This window comes from Monodelphis domestica, chromosome 2, assembly GCF_027887165.1.
Source record: "Monodelphis domestica isolate mMonDom1 chromosome 2, mMonDom1.pri, whole genome shotgun sequence".
In the NCBI taxonomy this organism is placed as follows: Eukaryota; Metazoa; Chordata; class Mammalia; order Didelphimorphia; family Didelphidae; genus Monodelphis; species Monodelphis domestica.
In genome coordinates this window covers 398,215,550-398,241,860 of record NC_077228.1, presented here as the reverse complement: position 1 = coordinate 398,241,860, position 26,311 = coordinate 398,215,550, and positions in this window count along the sequence as shown.

Here is a 26,311-nt window from a genome sequence, read left to right as displayed (position 1 = left end):
AAAGACATGAAGAAAATATTTTTAAAATAAAATAAAAATAAAATTGATAAACTAGAATGGAAATATTATACCTAGAAAAGAGATTATTCTTTTAAGTATTTGAAGAGCTATCATGTGAATGAGGTTTGTCCAATTTGGGTCCTGAGGACAGAGCTAGGAACAAAGGATAAAAAGTAATGAAGAAGAAATCAGGGGCTCAATGTAGGAAAAAAATCTTTAGAATAATTAGAATTAACTACCCCATGATGTAGTATATTCCTGTTTTCTGTGAATGTCTTTAATCAAAATTAGATAACTAAATATTTAACATATAATGGTAAGGATTAATATAGAGAATGAACAAGATGGCTCTTGAGATCTCCTCTTATTCTCATAATTATATAGTTTACCCTCATGAAGAGAAATTGAACAAATATTGAACAAACTGAAAGAAAAACATCTTCAGGCCCCAATTAATTTACAACAACTGAATTACTATATATCAGATACTTAAAGAAGAAATTATTTTTGTACTACACAAAACTTTCTGAAAAAATGAAAAGAATATTCATAAAACTTTTTCATAATTTTGATTCTGAAATTAAGGGATGGTTAAGTACAGAATATAAACTATAGACTAATACACCTAATTAGGTGTGATGAGAAAATATTAAACAAAATATCAGTAAAGAAATTAAAACAATATGTCCTCCAAATCATTATAAAAAGAGACAATTAACACTGACAATCCATTATTTGGAAAAAATGAAATAAATTATGTCAATAGGAAAAACAATAAAACATGCTTACATTAACTGGTAGAACTATGTTAAGAAAAGAGAGCACTCACTTCTGATTCAAAAATATTAGAAATGACATAGTAATTAAAATATTCTTCCTCAATAAATCAAAAGTATTTTTCTAAAACCAAATGCTAGAATTGCTTTTAATAAAGAAGCATCAGACACTTTCACAGTTACAACAGGGATAAAGCAATGATGCCTTCCATTTCTTTCTTTTTCTTTTCTTTTTCAACTAGCAAGTCTTCATTTTTTCTCCCTCCCACTGCTAACCCCAATTTAGAAGAAAAATAATATCTTTTTATTGAATGGAAGACTATGGAGAGAAAGGATATTGTGAGCTCTTTGGAATTAGTATCTCTGCAGATGTTTTTAGCAACCCCAATGTAAATAACTAACTGTGGATATGAACAAATTAAAATGCTTGGAGTTGCCTGAACAATCCCTTTCAGTGCTAAATAATACTTGGTCACTAATTATGAGATAGGAGTACCCCAATTGCCTCCTGACATTGCCATTTACTACTGTCCTACTGACTTATCTTATGAATCTCTGCCATCTCTACCTCATCAGGAACCTCTTGAACTTCTGGACCTTCCATTTGTTGTGTAACTAAATCTTCTTTTTTAATTGTTGTTGTTACCTACAATTAGAGTATGAGTTTATCCAGAGAGAAAGGACTAACTTTCCCTTTCTATTTGTATATCCAGAACTTAGTATAAAAACATAACTGGCATTTAATAATTTTTCCATTCATTTTCAATTGCTTTGAATTCCTCATATCTGTTCATATTTATGACACAATAGTATAATATATATGATATACTTAATAAATAAATTTTCATTTATTCATTAGCAATGAATAAGTATTCTTCTCTGCCTGATCTCTAAGAACATTGAATATTTCTATTTTCTACCATCTTTTCCAAATTGAAGTGAGTGAGGTAACTCAGATTAGTTTTCATTTTAATCTCATATTATTAGTGATTTTGAATACTCTTATGTATGTATGTGCATATATATATATATATATATATATAATATATATGTATAACCACTAATTAAGGCATTCCAGTCATTAAGAACATAGTTCGATTCCAAATTTCTAGTTATCTTTAAATTGTCATCTCAAATTGTTATTGTATAAATATTTTCATATGACAGCCTTTAAATTAGGAATGAGTCTAAAAATGCAATTGCTTCATCAAAATGTATGAACCCTTTTTTACCTGTGATCACATAATTCTATATTGATTTATAGAAAAGTTTTCCATTGTAGAAATTTTAAGTTAATAGAAATGAATGTAGTTGAAATGATCATTATTGTTTCTTGATTTCTCATGAAATCATTAGTTTCTAGATGATTTTGAAGGTCTGATTTTCCTCTGTTAGTTTTTGGATCCCCTTTATCAATTGGTCCATTTCATCTTGCATCACTTTCATTTCTCTTTTCCATTATTTGTATGCCTTTCTTAATTGGTTTTTGAAATCATTTTTGAGCTCTTCCAGAATCTGCTTTCAATCCATATTTTGCTTTTGGACTTTGTGTGTGTTTCCTTTGCGTTCACTGTCCCCTTCTGTGTCTATACCTTGCTCTTTGTCTACATAAAAATTCTTTAGAGTTAGGTGCTTTTTTGTCATTTGATCTTTTTTCCTGTTAAATTATAGGTAGGCTCTGTTTTCTGGGAAGTTGGTGTACCCTCTTAAACTTCAATCCCTCCTTGATGCTATTCTCAAATTATTTTTTGGATTTTTACCAGTTTCAGTTCTTGAAGGATGATGTGATGGTCTGAGATCTGAGAGCTCTGAGAGCCCCTAGCACCTGCTGATTCAATTGACTCTGGAGATGCTGATAGATTAAAGACTTGTCTCAGACTTGGGGTAAAGACTTGGATCTCACTCTGAACTTGATCAGATCAGGGACTAGTCAAATTCTAAACCCAAGGCTTAGGCTCAATTTTTGGTTCTCAATGTATACCTGATTAGTAACACCCTTTATTGACCTCTCCCATGGATTTTCACCAAAACCCTTAATTTTGGGCAAAAATATCTGTCCCCCACCTCCAAACAGTGTCCTCACTCCAAACTGTGAACTATGTCCTCATCTCAAACCTAGACTGAGCTTCCTGACTTTGCTCTGGGCCCACACAGATCAGCCCACTTTATACCAGACTTCCCTGTAGTGAGATTCTTGACTTGTCCCCAGGTTTGAAATTTCAAGGGTTGTGGGTTGGCTTGGATCACTATTTGCCCAGGCATGATCTTAGGATCTGAATTTTGGCTTTACCTTAGGTTCTGAACCTGTAACAGCAAATGTGTGATGGGTGTGTGTGGCTTGTTTTTGGCTTGCTCTTCCCTCCTTGCTATAGCGTCTTGCTGGCTTTTCTCTCCTCTCGTCACAGTGTCCCAAATGTTCTCTGCCTCCATTTTTGGTTCTTCTTTTCTTGAAAGTTGTTTTACTCAGTCTCCTTATTGGTTCTTTCACTCCTGTAATCATTTTGTGGCAATATTTTAATCTTAGTTGGAGAGGATTTTTGTGGTGACATGGAGCTGCTCTGGTTTACTCTGCCATCTTGGCTCCACCCCCTGGAAGTTTAGGAATTGCTTCTATAGTTGACTTCCCAATTGTGAGAACTGACAGTCATCATAGTGGTTTCCTGCCTTGATAGCCTTCCAAGAAAGTTTGTTTTTCTTTTTAAAGGACCACCAAAGGTATGACCAAACCTTCATTATCATATATATATAGGGCCCATATATGGGCCCTATAATTTTGTCATTTCACTTTGTAAAGGAATAATAGATAATAGTAACTTCATTTTATATTGTCTTTATAATGTCATTGTTTTGTTCATTACAACTTATCTTTTATAATTTTATCACTTGGTTTTGGGAAATCAAATGATCCTGAACAATTTTGTCTTGATGCTTGCCAAAGACTACAGTCAGGCAATTTTTTTGTGGATAGAGACTTTTAAAACTTGGGCCTTGTAGTATTATAGGGGCTCATGTGGAAAGACTGCTTAAACTATTGGATAGCCTACTCTAGATCTTCTAGGCTTATGTTGGTGAATTTATGGCACGTGTGTTAGAGGGGGCTGCTCCCCTCCCCCTCTTCATGCATGTCTCAGGACATTCCTCACATTCCCTGCCCTTCTGCCCAGCAATCCAATGGGAGAGTTTCCTCTCTCCCTTGTCTGGGGTAAGTTAGGGGACCCACACACAGTGCAAAGTTGGCAGTTTGGGCATTTTGTCTCTAGAAGTTTCATCATCACTCTTCTAGGCTATATTTGGCCAATGTATCATCACTTATGAATATAGTAGATTAGTGGATGAACTCTGAATTTTCTTAGGATTGTTTTTCTTCCCTGTTTTCCCTTATACGTCATTACTTGATATAGGACCTCTACCATTGTAGTCTTATACAGACCAATTAATATTTTGCCATCAATGTAGGGGTATTTCTCAATGCTTTCAAAAAGGAAACTTCTTCTAGGTCTCTATCTCTAAAGCTTTGGCATGGAACAGTTCAGTTACTCCTGGTGAAGGATGGTGAAAATATATTTTACTTTTCAGGTGAATGTCAGTTAATCCTGACTATTCACAAGCAAAGGAATTGAGAACAAAAAAAAACTTTAGGGTAATAAATATCCCTATATCCTTTAACCTAGCTTTGACCTACCTTAATGATGGTGAACCTTTTACAGATGGAATACTGGGCTCTACTCCCATCCCACCACCCCAGACCAAATGTCATGTCCACCTCCCATCACTGAGTGTTTGGTGCATCCTGCCCCCACCCTCAACCCACACAGGGGAGGAAGAAGGTGCTCCCATTGGTCTGCTAAGTGAAGGGGTGAGTGAAGTGAGGAAATGGAGAGGGGGAGGGGAATGGCCTCAGTGATCCACTTCACTACAGCCAGCTCTGCTCCCTGGGAGATGCTTACTGTGTTCTTCCATTTGACTGCTGGGAAGAGAGTTGTTTAAAGTGAAAAAATGTCATCAAGCAAGATGGAGAAGGGGAGGAAACAACTGAGTGCAAGTTCCTCATCTTTCTAGTGATGAACCTGGGGTGTTGTGGGAGTCTCCATGTTGCTACAGAGAGTGCTTTGTATGCCATCTTTGGCACCGGTGCCATAGGTTAGTCATCACTGGTCTACCTAGCTAATACTTTGAAAAAGTTAGCAATGTCTGAAGGGATAGTCATAATGACTTTTTTAAAGATCCCTATAGTACAACAAAAGGTACATGGTGCCATCTTTCTTCTTCATGAGCTATTCAGGATTATTGTAAGGATAGGTTGCTCAATGAAATAGCCCAGCTTTCTTTATTCTTTAATCTTGAGGGATATAGTATCTTTCAACTTTCTGTGCTAAGTAACCTAGATGGATTCAGGGCAGCCCATTTGGATAAAAAATGGAGGAAAAAAAGAAGGAAGAAAGTTATTCTCTGTAATATGAATAAATATATTAATTTAGGACAAAGAGTTCCATTTTTTTAAATTTCCATTGTGACAAAACTAATCATGTAGTTATTTTTCAATAATAACATAAGCACTTATGTGTACTCTGACAAAAATATGTCTCCCAAAATTGGTATATAAACAGTAATTGACCCCAAATATTTTAAGCAATTATTATGTATGTGTCCTGTAGATTGATAAACACCTTCCAATAATGTATATTCCCTAACTTTGGTAAACTGCTGACATGTATGTATCCCCCAAATTTTATAAAAGTTAGTAAAAATGTGGTAAATAATGCATAGGTATTTGTTAATGGCATTAAGAAACTAAAGTTTTGATTAATAATTTCCTTTTATCATAAGCTTAGGTGATGAATCACCAATCAGAACCAAAAAAATAACTTACAGATACCCCTAGTCAGAATCTAAAAATCTGCCAGAGGCTCCAGCCTTCAGCTTTCTCCTGGGTCCTAGTCAAAACCCAGGTGGTTCCTCTGGAATTAGAAATATGAGCATCTCATGCTCACTTCAAAGCACTGTTGACTGATGGAAATTTGCCAGAAAGCCATCTTGGAGGGAGACACACAGCAGAGAGATAACCTTATCATGAATACTGATAAAATATTCTTACTAAGACTTTTAGGAACTGTGTTGGTAGTTTATTCCTAGAGGATTTGATGGTTGTATTGTTAAATTGTCAATAAGTTTGATTACGTGTATTCATGAGTATAAATCTCCAAGTGTACTGTCATCCCTGTAATAGTAAATCAATTTTACACATATATGTCTTGAGGTGTAGAGTCTTCCTACTTCCTGAAACATTATACATAAAACAGCATTTTAAAACAAAACAAAAAAATACTGTCTGTAGAGTCAGAGCATCTGAGTTATGACCTCTTCTCTGACTCATTCAATTGCCTTCTTGGTCTTGGGTAAGCCATTTAATTTTCTTGGACCTCAAGTTTGGACTAGATGACCTTTAATGTCCTGTCTTGATCTTATCAAATAATTCATTCAGTACCTATCATATCATGAATTCTGCTATATGCTGGAGTTATGAAGACAAAAGTGTATGTTACCATTATACAAATTAAGGCAAATTAAAGTAGCCACAAAATTCACATAAAAAATCTAGACATTGGTACTAAATTACAAAATACTGCATTTATTTTTTTCAACAAATAAAAGCCTATTTATATATTAATTGTCTTGTATTTTAACACCTTACTTTTTTTTATTATTTTACTTGCTTTAAGAATTTATATACAGTCCCTTTAAGGAACTAATAAACTAAGAGAAAGGAATATAAATTAAAGAGGGCAAGTGGATGCACTTAGAGTAAAATAAAGCATAGAGCAGAATATACTATGCCTCAGCTGATACAAAAAAAGCATGATTATCAATCATGATCTCTAACAAAGCTTTAGCTAAAATAGATATAATCAAAGCAGATAAACAGGAAAGACATATTATATTAAATGCTACTGTAGATAATGAAGTACTATCAATATTAAACCTATATGGACCAAGTGACATAGACTCTAATCTTTTAAAGGAAAATCTAAATGAAGTTATAGATGGAAAGAGATAATAAAACAATAATAGTAGGAGACTTAAATTTCCTATCTCAGAAGCAGATAAATCTAACCAAAATATAAATAATAAAGAAGTAAAAAAGATAAATAGAATTCTAGATAAATTAAATGTGATAGCTATTTGGAGAGAAATGAATGAGAATAGAATGGTATATACTTTTTTCTTAGTGTTATATGGTACCTTTAAAATAGTTGAGCATATATAGGGCAGAAAATATTATATTTAATTTTAGAAAAGATTAATTACTAAATGTGTTTTTTTCAGACAATACTATAATAAAATTGGATCTATAATAAGGAACCAAGAAAATACAAAGAATTAATTGTAGAGTAAATAACTTTATCTTGAAGAAATGAGTGGGTTAAAGAACAAGTTAAAGAAACACTAAATATTTCATTAAAGAGAATGAAAATAATGAGACAATATACTAAATTCTGTGTGATACAGCAAATGCAGTAATTAAAGGAAAATATATTTCTAAGTGCTTATATTAATAAAATAGGGGGGAAAGGATCAATGAATAGGGGATACACTTTTTATAAAATGAAAAAGGAACAAGTTATTATTTCCACCAAATTATTAATTCTAAAAATTAAAGATGATGTCAAAAAAGCTAATGTAATAGAACCATTGATTATAAAATATATCTAGGAGTTGTTTTTGTAAGAAACTGAGAATGTATTTGTTAATACATTTTAAAAAGAGAGAGAAGAAATCAGTTCACTAGCATTAAAGATGAACAGATGACTAAACCACCACTGAAGATGAAATTAAAGCAATTATTATATGCCAACAAATTTAACAATATAAGTGGAATAGAAGAATACTTACAAAAATCTAAACCACCTAAACTATCAGAGGAAGATATACAACCTCTAAATCAAACTATTTTAGAAAAAGAAATGGAACAAGCCATGAATTAATTTCTTTTTTAAAAAGGCATTCATACCCTATATATTCATAAGTAAATTCTACTAAGCATTTAAAAATCAACAAATTTGAATTTTACATAAATTATCTAAAATATTAGGTAAAGGTGTTTTGCCAAACTCCTTTTGTGAAACAAATGTGGTACTGACACTTAACTTGGAAGAGCAAATACAGAGAAAGAAAATTAGAGAACAATTTTATTAATGAATATGGATACAAAAAAATCCTAAATAAAAGATTAACTAGGAGACTACAAATATATATCACAAAGATTATACTTTGTAGCCAAACAGATTTGTGCCAGGAAGGTAGGGATAGTTTAATATATATCAACACAATTGTTATAACTATAAAATTAATAAAAAGCATGTGGTTATATCAATAGATGCAGAAAAGAGTTTGATAAAATACAGGAATTCCAATTAAAAACAATGAAAAACATAGGTATAAATGGAGTATTTCTTAAAATGGTATGAAGCATCTACCTAAAACCATTAGAAAGTATTATTTGTAATGATGATAAGCTAGAAGCCTTCCTAATAAAACCAGGAGTAAAACAAGGATTCCTATTATCACCAGGATTGTGCATCATAGTATTAGAAATGCTAGCAATAGCAATAAGAGAAGAAAAATAAATTGAAGAAATCAGCATGGGTAAATAAGTAGTAAAACTATCTCTTTTTGCAAATAATATAGTGGCAAAAATGGAGAATCATAAAGATTCATCTAAAAAGTTAGAACTATCAATAATGTTGGCAACATAACAGAATATAGAATAAACCCATGTAAATTATTATCATTTTTAAAGACTACTAACAAAGTCCTTCAAGAATAAATGGAAAGTGACACTCCATAAAATAACTATGGATGCTTCATTTAAAATAACCACAGATAGAGGACAGTTGGGTGGCCCAGTGGAATGAGTCAGACCTAGAGGTGGGAGGTCCTAGGTTCAAATCTGGATTCAGACTCTTCTATCTGTGTGACCCTGGGCAAGTCACTTAACCCCAATTGCCTAGACGTATTCTAATCACTGAGCTAAGACAAAAATGAAAACATGATCTAGACATGAAAGGAGGTTTCATAAGCAAATTAGGAGAACAAGGGACATATTACCTATAAGATTTATGGATAGGAGAAGAATGAGTGAGTAAACAGTATATGGAGAACATTGTGAGATGTAAAATGGTTACTTTTGAGTACATTAAACTGAAAAGGTTTTGTACAAATAAAAAAATGCTTCCAAGATTAGAAGGAAAGTAGAAAATTGGGGGAAATTTTTCATAGATGATCTCTTGGATAAAGGTCACATATCTACATATAGAGAGAGAACTTTGTCAAACTCATGGGAACCAGAGCCATCCCCCCAAATTTGGAATAATCAAATTCATCTTTCATATTTGTTAGTAAAAAAAAAAACCCTGGAGTTCAAGGGTTTAATTTGTCCAAAGTCACAAAATAATTAGTGGTAGCATCAGGTTGATGGATGAGATGATACCTAAGATCTTTTCAAGTCCTCATTTGTTAAGTATTTACTATATACAAAGGACCATATGGAATATCCATGAAGGATGATTGTCTCTGTGTAAAGACCTCTCAAAACCCCCTTTCAGAGCTGCTCATACATCTTTTGTATCCACCTTTCGCCCAACTCTCACCTATGTCTCTAAGAAGCTGTGACCTGAGAAATGATCACACTCCAATATAACCATAACATTGAAGATGCCAAAACTTTCCACTGCATCCTGGGCCAGCACTAGTTGTTTTGACTTTTGTCTTACAACTGGACTTTGATGACTGGAAGAGAATGAGACTGATGACTTTGTGTTGCTTTGCCTCACTAAATTCCAATTCATGAGCAAGTTAAGAAATCACTCATAACGTCATTTGTCCTCTTCAAAACAAAGGATGAACAATAGCTATATATCACATATTGTACACGCTGAGATATATAGAATGACAAATTAGGGAAAGACCACATGCAAAAAACCATTACAAGCAGGATATATGCAGAACCATTTTTGACATAATCACAGTGGTAAAGCATTAACATTAAGGAAACTAAGAAAAACTTCATTCAGATGGGTATTTTAGCTCACCACCTATATGAGAACATTTCATATCCTTAGCCTGATATTCAAAAGAAATCCTCTTGGATCTGGGGCTCCTCTCTCACTCTAGTCTTATCTTACACTTCTTTCAAGTACCTGATACTCCAGCCACAGTGGATTTCTCCTTCTTCTTGATGAATTCCTAGTAATTCTGGAATGTTCTCTCTGAAACCACTCCTGGTTGTTGAAATCTAACTCAACCCTCTAGACCTCATCCAAATGGCACTTTCTCTATGAGCGTTCCCTAATCTCATTCAGTCATAAATTTTCATTGCCTCCTTGGATCTTACATATAAATCCACAAGTTTTTAATAAGTGCCTACTACATTCCAGGTACTAGAAGTATGAGGGATAGAAAGAAAAATTGCAAATAATCCTTGCCCTCAAAACTTCTCACTTTGCTTTCTTCTTTTTATTTTGTGCCAATCATGTTTTCTTTTAAAATGCTATTTTTTAAACCATTACCTTCTTTCTTAGAATTGATACTACATGTAGGTTTTAAGGCAGAGGAGCAGTAAGGGCTAGGCAATTGAGGTTAGGTGACCTACCTAGGGTCACAAAGCTATGAAATTCTATTTATTTTTGAATGTTTTGTAACCTCTTTGTCAGATTGTAAAGTTCCTGGAGGTAGCATGTAACTCTCCAAGAGGAAAGTTGAAGATTGTTCCCTACACCAATGAAATCATAGGGTTAGGAAAAGCAACTGTTTTCTTGTGTGCTTAGCATTGTCCTCTGCATAACTAAATATTTAGTAAACATTTTCTAGCAAAAATAATATCTGTATAGAATTAAATAATTTAATCAATTGTTTCTATCATAGCATCCTCATCGGATAAGTAGTGTCAACTATGTTATACCCATTCTGCAGAAGACATAAGAGTGTCACAGAAATGAAGTGACTTGCCCACAATACAATTGGACAAGCTAAATTGGATACAGTTATTGAATGATTTTTCCCCAACTATAAATATATGAAGCACATCCTAAGTCAGTGGGGAAAAATGAAGGCAGTCTGAATTATTTAGTAAGAATATTCCAATCACATAAGGATGATTAGGAAACCCAATTATTAACATTTTCCTGAAGGGCAATAATATGATGAATGTTGTGGAGAGTGTATTTATAAAAGTAGTTATTTGATATGCCATTTTTGCTTCTAGTAATAAATGTTATTCCAAGCAAAAAGATTTTGAAAATGTTCTTCCATCATTTTATACTTCTAAAGAGAGATACATAATTTCAAATTGAATTAAGTATTCATTAAACATACCCCTCCTAAAGTTAAATAAATATATTTAAATATATCAAATAGGTTATTCACATTACTAAGCCAAAAACATAATGAATGCTCAATTAAGTTAGTTTTAATGACATATCATTTTATAAAATGGATGAGATTGATGTATGTCATTACAGCATATTTGTGCTGGCCTTCATGGAGAAATTCAACATTTTTCCGACTGCCCTGTACACATTTCCTATCAAGTAAATATTGGACTAATTCAACATTTACAAATGGCATGTCAATGTAATTAATTGTCACATGAAAAAAAAACTAGCTTGTATTTATCTCATACTGGCAGGGATTTATGCTAAATATCTGGAGAAATATGACTGCTTTTTGGCCAAGTAAATTCAATCACCTACTAAACAGTGATTGTAGTTTACTTTGACATTTGTTAACCTTTATGTTTCCTCTTAGAATCTGTGTACAGGTTCCAAGGCAGATGAGCAGTAAGGGCTAGGCAATGGGAGTTAAATGATTTGTCCAGGGTCACACAGGTGAGGCCAGATTTGAATCCATGACTGCCTGGCTCTCAATCTGGTGAGACACCTTGCTGTCCCCATTTCATATGCTTTTTACAATGTTCATTCCCGACTTTAAATTGGGGCAGTTGAAAGAATATTATGCTTGAAATAAGCAAAATCTAATTTCTAATCCTGCCTCAGATTATACCAAACAACTTAATGCTATTTGGGGAGTCATTTAGCCCCTTTCAGTTTCAGTTTTTCCATCTGTAAAGTGCAGATGATAATAATACAGAGTTGTTATAAGAATCAAATGAGATAACATATTCATATAACTTAATGTATCTTAAGTATATAAATGCTAGCTATATTAAAAGTATAATAATGCTCTAATCCTAACCCTTCTCCCCAGGATGCCTATTTTTTCCATTTGCCTATCTCAATGCCATTCATCTTTCAAGGTCCAAGTTAAATCCCAGATATTCTATTTTTGGTTGTTGCTTAGCCATCTTAGCTCATGACCACATTTGGGGTTTTCTTGACAAAGATACTGGAGTGGTTTGTCATTTTCTTCTCTGGTTCATTTTGCAGATGAGGAAACTGAGGCAAACAGGGCTAAGTGACTTATCTAGGGTCACATGGCTAATAAGTGTCTGAGGCAAGACTTGAACTCAGGGAGAGGAGTCCTCCTCACTCCTGACCCAGCACTCTATGCACTGCACCACCTAGCTGCCCTCATAAAACCCCTTACTTTTCTAGTCTTACAAATAAAATGCTGAAAACACAACTAAATAGGAAAAGAGTCTTTTGGCTTATATTTGATTCTTTTTAAAAGATTCTTAAAATGATTTTTAAATGCTTTTAAAGATTCCCAAACTCCACTTTCTCTCTTTGCTGCCTCTGTTTCTTCTGCCTCCGTCTCACACACAAACATGAACAATATATCATTTTTTGTTAAATTCCTATTCTAAACTTAACACTAAATAAATACACATTCCTATAAAAAATAGAACAGAAAAAGAAGAATCTAAATAAAACTACAAGTCTGTTATATAAAGCTTAAGTGCCATAACTTTAATTCCAATATTATCCCAAGAACACTACATGGTAATAAACAATAATACTTAATGATTTCCAAGAAACAAAACTATAGAACACAGTGCAAAGGAGAGATGTCCAGGGTATACTAAAAGTCTTACTGCAGTTTTAAACTTTCAAAGTTCCCCTGAATATTTGGTATAAATAAATATAGTACCGCATATAAATAATTACCTACACTTAATGAGTAATGATAATAAAGATGTAAACAAGGAGACATGTGATCAGATGGATAAGTATCTGGTAGAAATACAGGAAATGAGGAGTAATAGAGAATAGCACTAGTACTAAGGTGATCCTTGGAATGACTTCATTGTGTTGAGTTGCTCCTCTGTGGAAGATTTTTGGAACAAGATATAAATGTAAGAAGGCATTTATGGTTTGTAATATTCCCCAAAGGAGGGAGTAGAAGATTAAACAGATCATGGATTCATTGAAATATCAATTGTCAGTATTGAGATAGATCATTATCTAGACTCAAATGCAATAGTTCAGTTGATAAATTTTTTTGTTCAATAGTTGGTTTATTTTTTATTAATTCTCCATTTGTAAAAATTTGGGCCTTAATCATTTTGGCAAAGCAGATTTTTTTCCATTTTATGACTTTAGGAAATTTGTTTGCTTATTCCTGTAGGTTATTAAAAGGCAGAATGGCACACTGAAGAAGATTTGAGTTCAAGTATTATCTTTGATACATGCTATCTGTGCAACCTTGGGGAAATAACTTAACCTTTCAGTTATCCCATGCAAATCCCTAAGACTATGATTTGCAGAAAGAGTTCCAATCTGCATTTGTAGAGGAAGTTATCAGGAATACTCTAGACCAATAAAAATTTATACATTTTTAAAAATTCTACACTTTGTCTTTCCTTTCTAGTAAGCCAAGTAATAATATTTAGCTTTTGTGACTTTTAACATTTTTTAATCTGGAAAAAATTAATGAAGAAAGCTATTCTGGATTTACAAAATATATTGTTATTGTTAATGATGTAAGGTTTCTTTTCCATTCGATGATTTTCTTAAGTTGGAACAATAAATAATCAAAGAATAATGTCATTATATTTTCAATGATCATTATGGCTCCTTAGAACAAAGTCTAGTAATACCTGGGCTTACTGTTTTGTATATAAGGGGCCCCATATTTAAAATGGAAATGTTCATGACTGATGCTTGAATAAACCAGCGAGAGGAAATGTGAAACACTGAACTAAAAAGAAGCCAAAATGTTGAGGTTCTACTCATGGCTGTGTCACATATTAACTGTGTCTACTTAGGTGGGCTTCTTAACCCTCACAGACTTATTTCCTCTTCTATAAAATAAAGTGATAGCTACCTCCTAAGAATGTGCATCAGCTTTAGAACTTCAAATCAAAAGATCATACAATTAATGTGACTTCTTTAATTCTGTTGGGGGTCCATATTAGAAAGAGTCCAAAAAGGTCCCTTAGCACTAGTTTTGTCAATTAAATATCACTGACATTTTAGATAGACTATAGCTCAATAAATTTGACACATATGCACACATGTTGTATATATTTACTGAACATACAAAAGACCACACCACACATAATTCAGGGGAAATTTAGCTAAAAATAAAATGTGAAACAAATAACATTTATGCAAGTGTAGATTTGTTGAGGACTGAAGTTAGTCAATAAATATTTATTGAGGATCTAAAATGTGCCAGGAACATTCTTAAGCACTGGTGATACAAAAAGAGGTATAAGATAATCTCTGCCCTTTAGGAGCTGACTACCTACCAAATTAAACAGCTCACCCCCAACCTGATGTTAATTCTCTTGCCCACTTGATACAAAGCAAGAGGAAAGGGAGAAAGGAGACAGAGAAACACATAAGAGATAGAAACAGAGAGACAGAGATAGAGATATTAAAGAGGAGAAAGAGGGAAGAGAGACATAGGGAAGGATGGTGGGACAGAGATGGAAATATAGAATGTTTTGGTTGTATTCTTTTTTCAAATATTTAAAAAACTATGTACAGATGTATATTTAAAATCTATCTCATGTCATATGACATTCAACAGTCTTATTATCTTGCCACCTTCAAGTTCACCATCTCTAGAAAGCTATATCTCTGGCTTTGATGGCAAACTATTTTGTGATCTGATGTTTTCTAGCAATCCAAGGAATTCTAGGGACTGAATTTTTGTTTAAATTCTATAGCAGTTTGGTTTTTACAGGGATGGTACCCTTCAAGGATCAGTAGAACCTAGAAAGATCCTGCCCTGTGAAGACCAGAATACCATATTCAAAAGCCAGTTATACTTTTTTTGAAATTGGTATTATCTTAGGAATCAAAGTTAAAATACTGTAACAAAAGACAACAGCAAGGTCAATGATAACAATACAACTATACCCCAACTACAAAAAAGGCTATAAACCAGATGCCCTCTTTGTAGTGTGAATTTTAAAACTACTCCACCCTACTCAGACCATAGTTTAGAAGATCTGATTTAGCTATTTCCTGATTAATAACAATGGAGATACTTGGTCTAACAGAATCAAGTCTTGGGAACTCTACATTTCTCCACCCTACTTAGTTTAACAAGGTCAGAAATGTCTGCACCATACTCAAGGATTAAGTATCTGAGAAGATGGCCTTCAACAGACATGTGCAGAAACAGCAGACAGACCCATGGGCTGTCCTAAGTCAAAGCTAAGCTAACATTAGTACAGATGAGATGCAGGAAAGTGATGTAAAACCATCTATACAGAGCAAGTCACTCCCTTTCTTTGGCCTCTTTTCCCGGAGAGGCATCTCTGGCTGGCAGCATGGTAAGCATTCCAACATCTTGGCATGGTGGCAGCTATTTGTCTGGGTTTTGGTGGTGAGTTTGTCCTTGAGCTAATTCAGGTTTAGGCATCTTGGCTGAGCCCTCTTGGGGTCCAGACTGATTCCTTCCTCTTTTACTCTCCAAAACCTTACCTTCCTAGAGTCTCTAATCTTCCTGCCTGGCACAAGTCAGGTGGGAGAAATCCTACACCCTTTCCTTCTCCCTACTTCTTAAATTTCTTTCGACTATATTAATTAAATCACCATAAATTTCAAGACTGACTTGGGTATTTTTTTTATTTAGGATATCCAGGGTGACCAATAATTAATATAGTTTAGGTCACAATGCTAAAATTATCCTTTACAGTAGAGATATCAAGTTGTTGTAGCCAGAGTAGAGAAATTGAAAGTCAGTTAAAAAACAGGAAGTAAAGAAGGAAGGAAGGAAGGAAGGAAGGAAGGAAGGAAGGAAGGAAGGAAGGAAGGAAGGAAGGAAGGAATGGAAGAAGGAAGGAAGGAAGGAATGGAAGAAGGAAGGAAGGAAGGAAGGAAGGAAGGAAGGAAGGAAGGAAGGAAGGAAGGAAGGAAGGAAGGAAGGAAGGAAGGAAGGAAGGAAGGAAGGAAGGAAGGAAGGAAGGAAGGAAGGAAGGAAGGAAGGAAGGAAGGAAGGAAGGAATGGAAGAAGGAAGGAAGGAAGGAAGGAAGGAAGGAAGGAAGGAAGGAAGGAAGGAAGGAAGGAAGGAAGGAAGGAAGGGAGGGAGGGAGGGAGGGAGGGAGGGAGGAAGGAAGGAAGGGAGGGAGGGAGGGAGAGAAGAAGGGAGGGAGGGAGGGAGGAAGGGAGGGAGGGAAGAAGGAAGGAAGGAGGAAGGGAGGGAGGGAAGAAGGAAGGAAGGAAGGAAGGAAGGAAGGAAGGAAGGAATGGAAGAAGGAAGGAAGGAAGGAAGGAAGGAAGGAAGGAAGGAAGGAAGGAAGGAAGGAAGGAAGGAAGGAAGGAAGGAAGGAAGGAAGGAAGGAAGGAAGGAAGGAAGGAAGGAAGGAAGGAAGGAAGGAAGGAAGGAAGGAATGGAAGAAGGAAGGAAGGAAGGAAGGAAGGAAGGAAGGAAGGAAGGAATGGAAGAAGGAAGGAAGGAAGGAAGGAAGGAAGGAAGGAAGGAAGGAAGGAAGGAAGGAAGGAAGGAAGGAAGGAAGGAAGGAAGGAAGGAAGGAAGGAAGGAAGGAAGGAAGGAAGGAATGGAAGAAGGAAGGAAGGAAGGAAGGAAGGAAGGAAGGAAGGAAGGAAGGAAGGAAGCAAGCAAGCAAGCAAGCAAGCAAGCAAGCAAGTAAGCAAGTAAGCAAGGAAGGAAGGAAGCAAGCAAGCAAGCAAGGAAGCAAGGAAGCAAGGAAGCAAGGAATAAGAGAGAGGAGAGAGAGAATAGTTTTTCCAGTTAAGATTTTTATATCATTGCACTTTTGCAGGAATGTGAGAGCACAGCTCTGAACATGGATTTAAGATAAAAGATATTACTGTAATAGATCATATTAAGATATAGCATTAGAGTAAAAAGTGACCTGAAAATCCATGGAACTTAATCTCATCATTCTAAAAACAAGGATAAATGTCTTGGGAAGTAAAATGACTGATTTGCCCATGTTCACACAGACAGAACCAGGAATAGAACTCACATCTCCTATCTTGCAAGCCAAGGATACTTTTTACTAGTCTCCTCAACCTATAAGACATTACAGAATAGCATCTGCAAAAAAATGTTAAAACTGTTCGAAAAATTATAAAATTTATGAAAGTGTTTGCATGAGAGAGACCAATATCATATTAACTCAATTTTAGTCTTGGACAGGTGGGAAATAATATGAAAGACTGCACATTTGGTTAGACTTTCAAATGAAACCATAAATGTATAAGCTTTCCCCCTCCCTTAAACATCAAGTGAAAAGTCTCCATTTTTATGTTCATCGAAGCTTAAGAAAATTTAATGAAAAACTCTATTTACTTTAAATTTTTGCCTTAGTCAGTCAGTAAGTATTTATTGAGTGGCCACAGGGAGCACAGCACAGAACTAGGCATTTGATGTATTAAATGATACCTTACCATGTCCAGTTCACCATATTGCTGCATGTGCAACTATATTAATAGCACTTACAAAATCAAATTCTAACACATAAGAGAAAACAAAGAGGAAAAATATATCTTGTACTAGCCAAAGCAAACTTTCCTTTTGTCCAGGCTTTTACAATTGCTTTGCATTTGACAGATTACACAGAAGTGGCTCCCTCCACACTCTTGGACTTCAAAAGTGTTGGCCCTCTCTAGTCTCTGAAGAAAAATAATTAACTTTGTCTTGCAGTAAACTTATATATCTTATTTAATTCTTACAACTCTGAGAAATTCATTCTCTAGGAAGGGAGATAGCTTGATACAGCAGAAAGAGTACATACTCTAGAGTCAGAGGATGTGGGTTCCAATCCCACTTCTGATTCTTAATGAATATATAAGCTTGATCAAGTCACTTAAATTCTTTAGGCCAGTTTCCTTTATGTAAAATATGGGGGCTATCAACTGGATGACCTCTGATATTCCTTCAGGATTAAAATTTGTGATCCCTTTATGTCTACATCTTTGGGTCTACCTTATTGTGAGCCCTTGAATTCTAGTCTTACACATTAGTCCTTGCCTTTGCTCTGTTGATATTGTTTTTGGAACTAGATGATGTATCACTCTTGAATACTTGATATTTATGTGATCCACAATTCCCATATTCTTTAATTCCTTAAAGTTACCTTCCCTAGCTCAAGGTTAACCAAGATCATAGGTGACAATGACCATCTTGATAACTGATCATCTAGGAGAAGACAACCTTTACCAGTCATTCTTCCAAGACTCTTCAGATCAGGTTTCTAGATATTATGAAAACCATCTTGATTCTTTTAGGTTCTTAGTGGAAATATACATTTTGGAGTTGTTGAAAGAGCCTAATAAGAAGGCAAAATGCACAGAGAAGGAAAGGAAAAAGGGGAAGGGAACAAGCATATTTTGAGGACCTTTTAAGTGCCAGGGACTATATATTACAAATATCCAAAACAGATATCTAAAATAAAAACAAAATTCAAGTTTCATCCTTCACTCCAGTTTTTAAACAAAATGAAATAGCTATCATTATATTCGGTCTAGATGACCAATGAAATCAAGTCTTTGATCCAAAATCTTGACTCTAACTAAGATAACTAGATAAACCACTTAACTTCTTAATATTCCATGCATCAATCTCAGATTACAAATTACAAAAGTGTTGCTGCTCTGAATGGGTGGAAGGAGTTCATACTGTGTTTGCCCCACAACAATGAAATCACAATAATTAGGGAAAATAAAGCATGTATACTCAGTATTTGGTCTTGTTTGTCTTAGGCAAGTCCTTCTATACAGCTGAGGGTAATATGTATTATTTGAAATTATAACTACATATGTGGCTTAGAAATGGGATGAGAAAAGGTGATGTAGTGAACTCATATTTGTTCTTACCTCCTCCTGGGACTCTGCTTTAATGATGAATCTTGGTTTTTCTTCAGAATAATTCTTCCCAAAGGCCTCTTTTCCCATGGCAGTGTGCGTGTGTGTGTGTGTGTGTGTGTGTATGTGTGTGTATGTGGTGGGATGCCTGTGTGTGTGTGTGTGTGTGTGAGAGAGAGAGAGAGAGAGAGAGAGAGGTGGGGAAGAGAGAGAGATAGAGGTGAGGAAGAGAGAAAGAGAGAGAGAGAGAGAGAGAGAGAGAGAGAGAGAGAGAGAGAGAGAGAGAGAGAGAGAGAGAGAAAGAGGGAGGGAGGGAGGGTGAGATGGGGGGAGGACAGAGGTGTGGAAACCAGGAGGAGGGAAGTCAGCTAAAAGAAACAAATCATAGCCCACCTCCCCCCATCTCATTTCACCACAAACTAAATAAGTGGGTAAGTAACATTTGCAAGTTGGATAAAAAGCCTAAACAACTAAGCCAACTTGGCCAAGGAAAAATCAAACCCTCCCTTCTCAAAAAATAAAAATGAAATAGTTAAGCTTTTGGTGGGTTCATTTCAGGATTTTTTTCTTACCTCAGACTCAAAACAACAACCCCTCCACCCAATACTCCAATTCCCTGATTTCATTTCACACTCAAAGCAGAGCCCAGAATTGCTTCCAGCCCCTTCAGAGAAGCAGCACCCCCAACACCAGAAACACACCCCGTACCACAGCAGCTTATTAATGCCTAGGAAGGATTTATAACCCCAAAATGAAAGACATTTCCGATCTGCTGACTGATTCTAATGTGGTATTTATTTATTTAATTTTTTTCATCCAAAAAGACTTGGCCTTTTCTTTACCCCCAGGATCCCAGGTCTAATTTATTTTGATTTAAACAATGACAGCTAATTTTTTTTCTTATTAAAGGGTGGCAGAGAAGGAATGGAGGAAGTAGGGAGGGGAACTCTCACAGGCCATGTGAAAACCAAAATGCATAGTCTTTGTGCACTTAGGAAACTAAGAATATCTTTAGCTCTAGACTAGGCCCCCACAGGGCTTTACTGATGCCTGGTCAATTTTTTTTTATTGCTACTGAATAAAGTGTTCTTGACATAAGTATTTGACCTCTGACCCTAGCAAGAATCTCTCTTGGTGGTCATCAGAATATAAATCCTCCTACAAGTCAGTTTCTTTTAAATGATGTATTATCTGCTATTTGGCCAGAAAAGTCAGAGGAACACACAGGGTAGTTGATGGTAAATAGCACTTCAGATTTAGAAGTAAAATGATTGTATTCAATGGAGCTGAAGGGTCTTTTGAACATGTGAGCCCACAAGGTGAATAGACAGATCAATCACTTTTTAAGAGAGCTGATATGGACCTGTATACACAATACTATCATTCTTAGAAAGCCCACTTTTAAAAAGAGTGCACTCCTTTTTACAATTTTTTAAGTTATCCCCTGATTTTTAGGGATCGCTTCCAATTAGAGATGACTGCTCATGAATACCTGTACCAATATCCAGTGTTATTATCTCATCCCTTCCTCTTTGGGACTTTCCACAGGAGCACAATAATCTGTTCACAGATCTTCAGATATGGCAGAAATTATTACTATCAACAGCATTATCATCATAGCTAAAATTTATAATGTGCTTTAAATTTTATGAGCTTTATATTATTTCATTTGATCTGCAAAACAATATTTATTATTATCTCCTCAATTCCTTTTGTAGATAAGGAAGCAGAGGCAGAGAAATTAAGTGATTTTCCCAGGACACAAATCAATAAGTGTCTGGGGCTAGATTCAAACTCAGGTCTACCTGTTGCCAGGGGTGCAGCTCTCTATGCAGCTGCCCTCTCCACAAATTCACAACATTTAGAAGACTTTTCAAAAAGAGGCATATCTCTCCTCTTATTCTGCTTCTTCCTTTGGTTTAAAAGTAAATACCTACTATAGTCTTTTTAAAAGCTACAGTAGTTTTTAAATTACTTCTTCTAAGAATAATTACCCTTCTTCCCTCCCTTTCCTCTTCAGAGGTCTGGTTATTATAAAAGCATTGTACAAAGAAGTATCAGGTCCATGCAATGACAGGATCTGCTATTGTTCAAACTTGCTTTCCTCCTCAAAGTTCATTAATTCTTTCTGAGATCTCATTTCTTTGAAATTTCACAGGATTATGGTAACCTGAGTGAAAAATCCCTAGATTTAAGATGTAGTCTGACACTCACACCTACCTGTTCTACAAAATCCATGTATGTATGTATGTATGTATTGATATTTTTTCTTTCACTGGCGAACCTTCTTCAGTGAATTTAGAGAGATACAGTTTTAAACAGTTGGTAAGTACAAGAAGAATACTGTTGAGTCATTAGTTATGATGCTACTATTATTTGCTGTCTTGGTTGTCCTCAAAAATCTTAAAACCCAGTGGGGGATGGGAGCAATGTCTTCTTTATGTAAATGTTTAATCAATGCTTGTTAATTGAGTATATATTTTATGTGTGTGTCTGTTGTCTTTCCTGATAGAATATAGGATCCTTGAGGGTGGGACCTGGTTCATAAATGCTGGTTGACTAATTGTTCTCAAGAATCTCACTACTTTGTGGGGGAAAGGGAAAAGCATCTCTATATAAGTGCCTGATAAATATTCAACTAATTCAAGTCATCCTGTACTCTTCCATGTGTATTTGTTGTTTCCTTTGATAGAATGTAAGTTATTTAGGAGCAGAGGCTAGTTCATTTTTTTACTTTATATTGAATGTGGGGGTCACATATAATAGATACTAAATAATTGTTGATCAATTTTACTCAAGGAGCTTTCTGGGCAGTTGGAAGGGAGAGTGGATCTTGCAAGCCATAAAGTTACATTTCAGTTCTTTGGACCAATAGACAGTAAAAGGATAGCTAGAGCCCCCAATAGACTTGGCACCAAGAGTTTTTCCTTGGAATCCTACAGTGCAATTATGGATTCAATAAGTTGCCTATGGAAACCATAAGTACTCCCTTATCTCTGGTCCACAGCACATGTGAAAGTCAAGTCCCACCCCTTTCTCCTACTGAAATACACTCTACTAAGGGGGATCTGGTTTGTACAGTCTGTGCAAGTGTCTGAGTAGTTATAGGAATATGTCAACTAATAATATTCCGTGTCATGGCTGAGCAGGGAATATGACAGAGAAGCTCTTGCAATGGGGCAATCTAAGAAGATAGATTGTTTTGAATGATGTTCAATTTGGTTTATTACTGGGCTGCTGTTGACAGGGCTGCAAGCAGCTCACCTCCTGGAGAGATAGGCATGCAGGCCATTCTTAAATTTCATAAATCGCCTGAGAACATACCCAGTGTGTTGACCTTTCATGGGGAGAGAGCTCAGAGCACACAGCATAATTTAACACCAGCAAGTCGAATGGTGTCCAACACAATTTAACACTCCTTAACCTTCGCCTCATTAGACATCTGTCCCATCATTTATCTTTCTGTTTATTTTCCAAGTGATATATTATTGGTAATAACTAAGGAATGGGCACTGATGCTATGCCATGGAGCTGCTGTCGATTGGTGTGCAGACAGCTCAAAGCCACTGTTGTATAAAACAGACAGCCCACTAGGCATAGCTATTGCCCTGTCTCTCCACTTTCCTTAAGATTAAAGAATATAATGAAACCTGTGGCTTGCCTAGGATTCACAAAGTACATTGCTGGATATAAGTTCTTTCCTCCTGCCTAGACATTTATGAGGTTTTTTTACCCTTTTTTTACCTTTTTTTTTACCCTTTACCCTAGCAACTCTAGGTATCAGAAGAAATACCTGGCTTTGTTCATCCTAATAACACCAAGTTAAACCATCAGCTGATAGCTACCACCAAAAAAAAAAAAGGAAACGGCAGATGTTCATGTTAGTCTATGTCCAAACTTCAGTTTCACTCAAACTTATGGCATAATCATTCATCTATCAATTGTTTTCTCACTTATTTATTATACCTTGCTCTACAAAGAAGTGACTAAATGCCAAAAAATCAATTTATGATTGGTGGTTTTGATTACATTCTTGGCTTTTTCTGGAAATAGTGCACTTCTGCCTAGAAAAAATAAATAAGACTGAGACAGCGAAATATTTTCATTTTTGCCCCATTCCAAAACTAACAATCATGGATCTGTTGATAAGGACCCTCTTGATCCAAAGCAATACTGCTAACGTATTTCTAAGGAAATGGGTCACTACATACAGATCAAAGACGTGTCTTTGGATTGTATCCATTGCAAAGAAAGTCCTTGCAGTAGTGCTGATGTACATTGTATATAGTGTCCTAGCCATGTAATCTTAATTGTATCCCAAGAATAAGAAAGGTAGAGTAATTTATAAGTCCAGAAGGAGTCATCGGAGTGTCTGTTTATAAAACATATATGGAAATATTCATGATATAATGGTTAGAATAACATGAAAACATAGACCACATTTTTCTAAACAGAAGAGCAATATTTTTGTTTTAAATCTATCATCACATAAAACATTATGAAATTTTAAGCAATAACATTTTAGTAAATGGTATTATTATTGTTAGTGAAAAGCCGACTGAAACAGTTAGGAGAGTGTTGGCTGGCCCAAGTCATTTTCTATAAGAAAGAAATCAATGCAGCACACTTATGATGGATGGCTTCAACTTGTGCTCAATATAACCAAATTACTTGGATTATATGGGACTTCTTTCAAGTAGAAGAACTACCTGAAAAGGTAGCAAGATGACTTTTCCTCTAAAACTCCTGGTCTGAATGCCTTCACAAAAAGCCATGCTGGCAGGCACATTGAAATGGTACCAATCAAGCATATGCCAAACATTTGACCATTCAGAAGCAATAATGTTGAGAATATGCATTAAGCTATCCTGGGCACCATAAATTGGATAATTGAGATAGTCTTCTCTTCCAGTTAATTCCCTAAGTAGTCATCTGGGCAAATTCCCACAAATACACATGGTCATTTTTCACTGCTGGGTCTGATTTGGAGGTACAGTATTTATTCAGCATCCAATTTCAGAACAAAGCTTTAGAAGTCCCACTGTTATTGCACCATTTGTAACAGGATGTGACTGAATCAGTTATGCCAAACCCTGCATAACAAGGTTGGTGTCTCAAATAAACAATCTTGTCTCTGCCAGGTCTCCCTCTCCAGCAGTGAGCATTCTAGGTGTTGGACTCCACAGATTTTGAGGAATGGTGTTACATTTGGATCTTGACAGACTGAGGGCTATGCTGGCTGCTGAGAGCCATGAGAATACATCATATCTAATGACTTTCTTCAGTTTGAGCCCTAGGTAAAATGTTAGCAAATTCTTTGCTCAGTATTTCCTTCAAAGTGGGTTCCCAAATTCTGAATTTTGAATCCTCTAACTTCTGAACCTTGAATCAATTTTTTCCTTACTAAACCCATCTAAATACATAAGAACAGGATATCTAAATTTAGACACTTTTTGTTGTTATCAAGCTTTACATATTTTATATGTAGAGAAGTTTTTTGTTTTAAACTCTTAAATTCTGTCTTAGTATTAATTTTAAGAAGAATGGCAAGAGAAAGGCAATTGGGATTAAGTGTCTTGCCCAGGGTCACACAACTAGAAAGTGTATGAGGTCAGATTTGAATACAGGTCCTCCTGACTCCAGACTGGCACTCAATCTATTTTGCTACTTAGGTATCTTGTGTTTGTTTGTTTTCAAAGAGAAAATTTTTAATTTCTGAATATGGTTTGTAATAGATAGACTAATATCTTATTTTGAACCACTGTCTACTAAAAGGTACGAAGTATTTATTCAGAATTTTATCTCAAGAATAAGAAATTTATTGTCTTCTAAAATTTATCACCTTAATTTTAGATCAGAAGTTACAAAAAGGGGACTGAGAAACTGGTTAGTTTTCGGATATGTTGGTGACTATATCTAAATATAATAATTTATTTTTAAATATATTTATGTGTATATATGTATTTATATATAATTTGACAGTTAGGTAGCATGATGCCTAAAAGATTAGACCTGGATTAAGGAACACCTCTGTCTAGTTTAATTTTCTCATCTCTAAAATGAAGATTAAATAATATCATCCATCTCCTGAGGTTGTTGAGATGATAAAACGAGATAAATATAAAATACATTGTAAGTCCTAATGCATTTTATAAATGCTAGCATCTGTTATTATCACTTTATATCTTTAAAGATAATATCTTTCACTTGAATGCAGAATGGAACCAGGACACACAAAAGTTAAGAATCTTTGTTTTAAGTTTCATATATTGTACAGAAGGTAAAGAGACTCTGAGACTTCTCCCAGTTTTAGTGATTTAGTGGTTTAGTGATTTAGCACTTGTGATAAAGCACCATGTAAATATAAGGGTTAAAATTAACATCCAATAACTCCAAGAATTAATGCTATAAAGTATAAGGACTAAATTAGAAGTTTTGACAAAATGAGAGCAGCTTTTAAAATTTTAAGTTTTTTAATGAAAATATTGTAGAGTTGTAAATTAATATTATTCCTTTAAGCCAGAAAAAAGAAAACCTTTAGCAGATTTTTTAACAATTAGTGATTTAGTTTAATTAAACTAGAGATAGTAAAAGAATATAGCAAAATGAACATAGTAAAGGAGAGAAATATAGGAAAGAAGTAGAGAAAGAAAATTTCCTAATATCTATAATAGTTATCCTATAACTACCCATAATTAATACCTAAAACCGCCTATAACTACCACTAATAACAACCACCTCACAAAGTTCTAACCCAATCAAAACCAACCCAGAGTTTAATTTAACCCCAATTAGGTCTGTCAACAAAGACCACACCTTCCAAAAGGTTCAAAAAAGAAAAAATCCCAAGAGACCAAACAAAAAGCCCCAAACCCAAAAGCCAAAAAGGTCTCTAAAGGCTAAAGCCAAAAATCCTGTCAGTAAGCTCAGGCCCAACTTTATATTCCAACAACTAAATGCCAACCACCAACCCAACATACTCCCAGCAGCCACCTTCCTCTCAACTGCCAGCCCTAAATCTCAGCGTCTGACAGACCAACTGACAGCCCCCTACAGTCAGCAAATGACAGCCTTTTCCTATCTCACTTCCTATCTCTATAGCTCCTCCTTCCTGTCTCTATGGTTTCTCCTTCCTGTCTTTATGGTTTCTACTTCCTGTCACAGTGGGCTCCTTAAGCTCTATACATCTCTATGGTAAGAAGACCTACAGGTCTCCTGTTAAATTTAAAAAGAAATAAAGAATTCCTTTTTATAGACCAAATTAAGGCAGGTTTTGCACCAAGTTTCTCTGA